Raw genomic sequence first — 8,125 nt, 5'->3', positions numbered from 1 at the left:
TCTCAGACTGGCAGCGGCTCTCCAGGGTCTCAAGCTGAGGCTTTTCACACCTATTTGCCTGGACCCTTTTTTGGAGATGCCGGGGATTGAACCTGGGACCTTCTGCTTCCCAAACAGATGCTCTACCACTGAGCCACCATCCCTCCCCTGCTCTCCAGGGTCTCAAGCTGAGGTTTTTCACACCTATTTGCCTGGATCCTTTTAGTTGGAGATGCCAGGGATTGAACCTGGGACCTTCTGCTTACCAAGCAGATGCTCTACCACTGAGCCACCATCCCTCCCCATGAACATATGAAGCTGCCTTATACTGAATCAGACCCTCGGTCCATCAAAGTCAGTATTGTCTTCTCAGAGTGGCAGCGGCTCTCCAGGGTCTCAAGCTGAGGTTTTTCACACCTATTTGCCTGGACCCTTTTTTGGAGATGCCGGGGATTGAACCTGGGACCTTCTGCTTCCCAAGCAGATGCTCTGCCACTGAGCCACCGTCCCTCCATATGGCCCAATCCCTTGAAATAGAAAGTATTTCTTGTGAACACAAACCAAAGGACAAGATATTGAGTCACCTCTATTTGGAGTCCTGCATTCCTGGTGTTGGAGAATCTTAAGGTCCTTACACAGGAATGTGACAAAAGCCTGCAGCCAGTTTGGTGTAGTGGTTAAGTATGCGAACTCTTATCTGGGAGAACTGGGCTTGATTCCCCACTCCTCCACTTAAAGCTGCTGGAGTGCCCTTGGGTCAGCCATAGCTCTAGCAGAGGTTGTCCTTGAAAGGGCAGCTGCTGTGAGAACCCTCTCAGCCCCACCCACCTCACAGGGTGTCTGTTGTGGGGGGAGAAGATATAGGAGATTGTAAGCCACTCTGAGTCTGATTCAGAGAGAAGGGTGGGGTATAAATCTGCAGTCGTCGTCATCTCCAACTCATGCCTAGGAGAGTGGAACGTTTTTACAGAATCAAGAAGGTGGCCTTTAACTATTTAACAACTCATCCCCCACCATCTTCTCTGGTGACAAAGGAAATGCAACTTCTCTCCCACAGGCCTTCAGGCTTGCCACTTCTCTCCCACAGAAAAAGAAGAATGAAAATTGGAGGTCTTGGGATGGAAATTATGTTCTTCTCTGTAGGGGCTCAAGATTTCCGACTATGAGACATCAGGGCTAGCTACCAGCTTTTCTTGTGGGAGAGGCTCATGCCATTTCTGGAGCTTCTGCCTGAGGACAAGCAGCCCCTTGTGAAGGTCCTGCATACCAAGGCCATCAGACTCTCCAAGCAGCTTAGCAATGCAGATCAGCTTCCCACAGATTCTGCGGCACGTGCCATGGCAAGTTCTATTGCACTGAGATGCCTCACTTGGTTGAAATCAATGGCATTGCCTTTAAGAAGATGAAGAAGATACTGGGTTTATATCCCGCCCTCCACTCCAAAGAGTCTCAGAGTGGCTCACAGTCTCCTTTCCCTTCGTCCCCCACAAGAGACACCCTGTGAGGTAGATGAAGATATTGGATTTATATCCCGCCCTCCACTCCGAAGAGTCTCAGAGCGGCTCACAGTCTCCTTTCCCTTCCTCCCCCACAAGAGACACCCTGTGAGGTAGATGAAGATATTGGATTTATATCCCGCCCTCCACTCCGAAGAGTCTCAGAGCGGCTCACAATCTCCATTCCCTTCCTCCCCCACAACAGACACCCTGTGAGGTAGAAGAAGATATTGGATTTATATCCCGCCCTCCACTCCGAAGAGTCTCAGAGCGGCTCACAATCTCCCTTCCCTTCCTCCCCCACAACAGACACTGTGAGGTAGAAGAAGATATTAGATTTATATCCCGCCCTCCACTCCGAAGAGTCTCAGAGCGGCTCACAATCTCCTATACCTTCCTCCCCACAACAGACACCCTGTGAGGTGGGTGGGGCTGGAGAGGGTTCTCACAGCAGCTGCCCATTCAAGTACAACCTCTGCCAGAGCTATGGCTGACCCAAGGCCATGCCAGCAGGTGCAAGTGGAGGAATGGGGAATCAAACCCGGTTCTCCCAGATAAGAGTCCACGCGCTTAACCACTACACCAAACTGGCTCTCCTTTAGAGGCCAACCACAAGGTTGAGAACTTACTTTTCAAGGGTTCGACCCAGTATTCTACCTCTAAGCTTTTTACACCACAGAGGTTGAGGGGGAACTTAATGCAGGCTTGCTCTAAAGCAAGCATGCTCGCATTGGCGCACTGACCATAGGTAGATAACTATTTCCACTGTGTGTGAAACGGGGAAGGAGGGAGAAATAGGCAGGTTTGCAAGCTCTTCTCCTCCATCACAGAAGTAGCCCTGGAGACCTAGAGTAGGGAAAGAGAGCGCAAGAGCCAAAGGAGATGCTGGAAGGAGGGACAGAACAAAAGAGTTGTGCAGGGTTCCCCCTTCGTTTCATAGCTCTTGTAGGAGCTGTATTTACTGTCCTTGGTGTCAAGGCAAAGAGAGATGCATAATGATGCAAATGGTGGGAATTGATTTATGTGGTACATGCATGCTTCCTTCTCCCACTGATGCTAAAAAATAATTCCCTAATCTTTCCCTAAACTGGTTTTATGGGGACTGCTATTCCCAGCTGCTGCTGCTTTTTAAAAAGTCTCCTTCTGCCATAGCCATGTTGTAAAGTGAGTACACATGTAATTTTTAATTTTTCTGTGCAAAGGAAGTCTTGAGGATTTTACTAAAGGTGTGTTTGTAATATTTGTTAACGTCTTGTGGCTCTCAAACGTCTGGCATTTATTCTATGTGGCTCTTAAACACTAAGCAAGTTCGGCCACCCCTGCCTTAGACCATTTGATTCTTTCATAGCCAGAGTCTGAGGCCAATTCTGTGACAAACTTATTAGGTAAGTAGACGGTTTGGTTCTTGGTCTCTAAAATCAAGGCAATCGGTAAATAGTCACTATCTAGACTTGTCTCTACCTTTAAGAGGGCCACAGAGTCAAGTAGATTATGTGAAACCATAACCAAATCAATAGCACTGGCTCTATGACCTAACCAATAAGTAAGCTCTCTGGGAAATTCTCCTGTGACTGCACCATTCAAAATAAAGAGATCTAGTCTTAGTTTGTTGGGCTAAGTGAAGCCCTTTCCAATAGGTTTTAGGCTGCCTGGGGGAAAAGGAGATCTCCTCTACAGGCCAAACTTGGGGAGGGACGGTGGCTCAGTGGTAGAGCCTCTGCTTGGGAAGCAGAAGGTCCCAGGTTCAATCCCCGGCATCTCCAAAAAAGGGTCCAGGCAAAGAGGTGTGAAAAACCTCAGCTTGAGACCCTGGAGAGCCGCTGCCAGTCTGAGTAGACAATACTGACTTTGATGGACCAAAGGTCTGATTCAGTAGAAGGCAGCTTCATATGCAGGAGGGACGGTGGCTCAGTGGTAGAGCATCTGCTTGGGAAGCAGAAGGTCCCAGGTTCAATTCTTGGCATCTCCAAAAAAGGGTCCAGGCAAGTAGGTGTGAAAAATCTCAGCTTGAGACCCTGGAGAGCCACTGCTGGTCAGGGGAGGGACGGTGGCTCAGTGGTAGAGCATCTGCTTGGGAAGCAGAAGGTCCCAGGTTCAATCCCCGGCATCTCCAACTAAAAAGGGTCCAGGCAAAGAGGTGTGAAAAACCTCTGCTTGAGACCCTGGAGAGCCGCTGCCAGTCTGAGTAGACAATACTGACTTTGATCGACCAAAGGTCTGATTCAGTATAAAGGCAGCTTCATATGTTCATATTAGGGGAGGGACGGTGGCTCAGTGGTAGAGCATCTGCTTGGGAAGCAGAAGGTCCCAGGTTCAATCCCTGGCATCTCCAACTAAAAGGGTCCAGGCAAGTAGGAGTGAAAAACCTCAGCTTGAGAGACCCTGGAGAGCAGCTGCCAGTCTGAGTAGACAATACTGACTGATCGACCAAAGGTCTGATTCAGTATAAGGCAGCTTCATATGTTCATATATGTTCACTCCTGCATCAACCTGTACCTCAGATTTTAAGCCAGGGGAGGGAGGCGATTCATCCATACCCCCTGAAATTAATAGTTGACGGTTTCATCAGTGAAGGAAGAAAGAAACCTTGGCGTTTTCAATAGCATTGTGGGGATTGATCCAAGCGGGCAGCCATGTTGGTCTGAAGCAGCTGAACAAAGCAGGGGTCAAGTGGCACCTTTAAGACCAACCAATTTTTATTTAGAACGTGAATAAAAACACGAACGCTGATGTTCTAAATAAAAATTGGTTGGTCTTAAAGGTGCCACTTGACTCCTGCTTTGTTCATTGTGGGGATTGTTGAATGGTCAAACATTAGAACAACTCTCAGCCCAACCTGCATGTTTGGCAGCCTTTCAACTCTCTCAAAGTCAATAAAATGCATTTCAGAGGATAGGAGTTGGCTCAGAGAATACAGAATAATTCTTTTGTTTGCCCAGCAGCCCGGGGTCAGATAGCTGTATTCCTTCTTTCTTTATTTGGTTTAAAACCCGCTCTCCTTTCTCAGAGCAGGTGACGATTTATAAATGTACAATTTAAAACTTTGGAAAATATACAGTTAAACGAAATCAATAAATAACAATAGGATTGATAAAACAGTTACTGTGGAATTTAAGATGGCATTAAACTCATATGGAGGGGCAAAAAAGAGATAACTAAAAGAAGGGGAGAAAGGGGGGAAGCGAGGGGAGAAGGGAAAGAGGGAGGAGATCAAAACTAGCTGTAGCTTATCAGCTAGGCACCTGATACTTCATACAGTAAAGTGAGCTCAGCCAGCTCTGAATCAACCAAGAACACTTCATTGCAAGAAAACACATTCACAAATAGCACAGGCACTTCACTCATTATATACACTCTGGCCATGGTTAACCACCCACCCCTAGCAGGCAACAGTTACTCCTATTGGCTCACTCCAGAATCCTTCATTTGCATTTCTTTGTTACAAATTGGTACACGCCTAGCATCCTGATTGGCCAGTTCTTCCAGGTTTCAGGATCTTGGTTTGCAAGGAGTGCCTGTCTCAAGCTCAGGTAACAAGAACCCTGTACAACGCAATATAAAACACTGCAAAACTTGCATGGAACCCATCATTTCATCTTTCTGGCTACCACTCTCCCCCCACATAGACATCCGAAGTCTCATTTGTTCATAACTAGGGAGGCTTAGAGGTTATCATAGGAGTAACTGAAGCTTCTTTTCCTTGTGCATTCTGAATGAGGGGAGGATTTGGTATCTTTGCAAATTAGGCATTAAAGTCATGCCTGAGCCTGTCAAGTTTATAATTAACTGGGAATAAGGCCGGTTGTGAGGAAAAATATGAGATCAAGAAAGAGGCTTTGGGTGAGTGCTCCCCCTCATCCTTACTGTTTTTCCACCCACCTAAGAGAAGGCATTCACTCCCCACCCCCAGCTTCAGGGGAGCCAATCTCTGCCATCTGGAGAGCTGTTGTAATTCTGAGTGATCTCTGTCACGTTCTCAGGGTGCAGACAGGCAGGAGTCCAAAGCCAGTCCAAGGTCAAAGTCCAGGAAGTCAAGCAGGAGCCAAGTCACCAATGCAGAATCACAAACCGGAATCAGAAGTCAATGTCCAAGAGCCAAAAGATCAGGGTGCCAAGGAAATCAAGCAGGTCAGGATCAGGAAGGAGCATGGATGCAAGCCAGAGAACAGACTTGTTGCTTCCACAAGGTTATCAGGTCCTGGGTGGGAGCTATATGGCAGTCTCAGCAGCCTGCTCCCTGGGTGGCAGTGACTCTGCTAGAACTCAGGGCTGAGAGACCTGAAGCATCGGCCTTGCCTCTTGTCTTCGCTCTGAAAGTTCTTTCCAGAGCCTGCTTCGAACTCTTGAGATGGGAGGAGGAGAGCTTGGAGGAGATTGATCGTCAACAGCTGACACTGGTGCTTGGAGAGTGATTGATTGGCCAGCTGCTGTTTGTTCAGCTGAGGAACTGGCTGGCAACTCTTCCAGGTCTGTTAACCCTTCCAGCTCCTCCTTGTCAGGGCTCATGACACTATCCCCTCCCCCCCGCAGGACCCCTCCCCCCACAGATGGGCCAGGCTGGTCATGGTAGGCCATGTGGAACTGCTGCATGAGGTCATGGGCATGTAGGTTGTCCGCGGGTTTCCATGAACGGTCCTCGGGGCCATAGCCTTCCCAGTTCACAAGGTACTAGAGAGCCCCGCGGTGGATTCGGGAGTCCAGGAGCTGGTGGACCTCATATTCCTCCTCGTCATCGACCAGGACAGAAGAAGGCGGTGCTGGAGGCGGCGGTCGGATGGGATCCGGTGGTGTAGCAGAAACAAGGAAGAATCAGTGGAAGACCAGGTGGATGCAGAGGGTGGCCGGCAGCTGTAGCCGGAAAGCAACAGGATTGATTTGGTCTGTGATCAGGTAAGGCCCTGCGAAGCGAGGGTCCACCTTGCAAGACCGGCCAGGCCAACGCAGGTAATGGGTGAAGAGACAGATGCGGTCCCCGGGCTTCAGTGGGGGCCCCACCTGTCGCTTTTGGTCAGCAGTTGTCTTGTAGGCCTCTTTAGCCTGTTGGAGCTGCTCTCGGAGCAAGTCCTGGAGAGCCCGGAGTTCCTGCAGGTGCGCATCAGCAGCAGGGACTGCTGTGGGGGGCAGGACTGCGGGGAAGAAGCGAGGGTGGTACCCATAGGTGGCAGCAATGGGGTCTGTTGCATGGACGCATGGACAGCATTGTTGTAGGAAAACTCAGCCAGGGGTAGCAAAGTGGCCCAGTCATCCTGCTGGTAGCTAGTGTAACAACGCGGGTATTGTTCCAGTGTGGCGTTGGTGCATTCAGTCTGCTCATTCGTTTGGGAATGGTACACTGAGGACAAATGCACCAGGGTGCCTAAGCTGAAGCGCAGGGCTTGCCAGAATCGGGAGATGAACTGGGGGCCTTGGTCTGAGATCAAGTGTTCCGGGACCCCTTCCAGGCAAAAGACGTGCTGGAGGTAGAGCTGGGCTGTTTCAGGAGCCATGGGCGGCTTGGGACATGGAACAAAGTGAGCCATCTTGGCGAAGAGGTCCACCATCACCAGGATGCAAGTGTGCCCCTTGGATCTGGGGAGCTTGGTGATAAAGTCCAGGGAGACCGTGTCACAGGGTCCTGCAGGCGTGGGTAGGGGATGCAAAAGCCCTGGGGGCTTGACCGGTACATCCTTGGCCCGCTGGCAGACCTCACAGGAACCGACATAGTGGGCCACGTCTGCACGGACGCAAGGCCACCAGAACTTACGTGTGAGCAGGTGCAGGGTGTTATGTTGGCTGAAGTGCCCCACAGGAGGGGAGTTGAGGGGAGCACGTCGGCCTGGAGGGGCCTCGGAGGCACGTATAGGCGCCCACGGTGCTGGAGGAGACCTTGGCAGGTAGAGAGGTCTCTGGATGGGCCATCTTGCACTTCCAGGAGGCGTTGCTGAACCCAGGGGGCTGGCCTGGATGTCTGCAGCCAAGGTCAGGCGAGTCGTGGTGGCAGCAAAGACCGAGGGTGCAAGGATGAGCTCAGTTTTGAACATATGAAGCTGCCTTCTACTGAATCAGACCCTCGGTCCATCAAAGTCAGTATTGTCTTCTCAGACTGGCAGCGGCTCTCCAGGGTCTCAAGCTGAGGTTTTTCATGCCTATTTGCCTGAACCCTTTTAAGTTGGAGCTGCCAGGGATTGAACCTGGGACCTTCTGCTTACCAAGCAGATGCTCTACCACTGAGCTGGGTTGGGGTCTCCTCCGTTAGAGGCACAGCGTACTCCGGTTTTCGGGAGAGGGTGTCCACTTTCCGGTTCTGGTTCTGCAGGATGTAGGTGATCTGGAAGTCAAACCAGGAAAAGAAGAGGAACCACTGGATCTGACGCTGGGTGAGACATCGAGCAGTCTGTAGATGCTCCAGGTTCTGGTGGTCAGTCAGGACCTGAATGGGGTGGCGGGCCCCTTCAAGGTGATGCCTCTAATCCTCGAAGGCGGTCTTGATGGCCAGGAGTTCCCACTCCCAGATGGTGTAGTTGCGCTCTGCAGGCATCAGCTGCCGTGAGTAGTATGCGCAGGGTTGTAGCAGCTGGGAGGGGTCCTCCTGCTGGGATAGCACTGTGCCGAGGGCCATGCTGGAGGCGTCGGTCTCTACTGTGAACGGCAGCTGCGGGTCTGGATAACGC

Source organism: Heteronotia binoei, chromosome 13 (assembly GCF_032191835.1).
Source record: "Heteronotia binoei isolate CCM8104 ecotype False Entrance Well chromosome 13, APGP_CSIRO_Hbin_v1, whole genome shotgun sequence".
Taxonomy (NCBI): domain Eukaryota; kingdom Metazoa; phylum Chordata; class Lepidosauria; order Squamata; family Gekkonidae; genus Heteronotia; species Heteronotia binoei.
Note: the sequence above shows the minus strand (reverse complement) of the source record.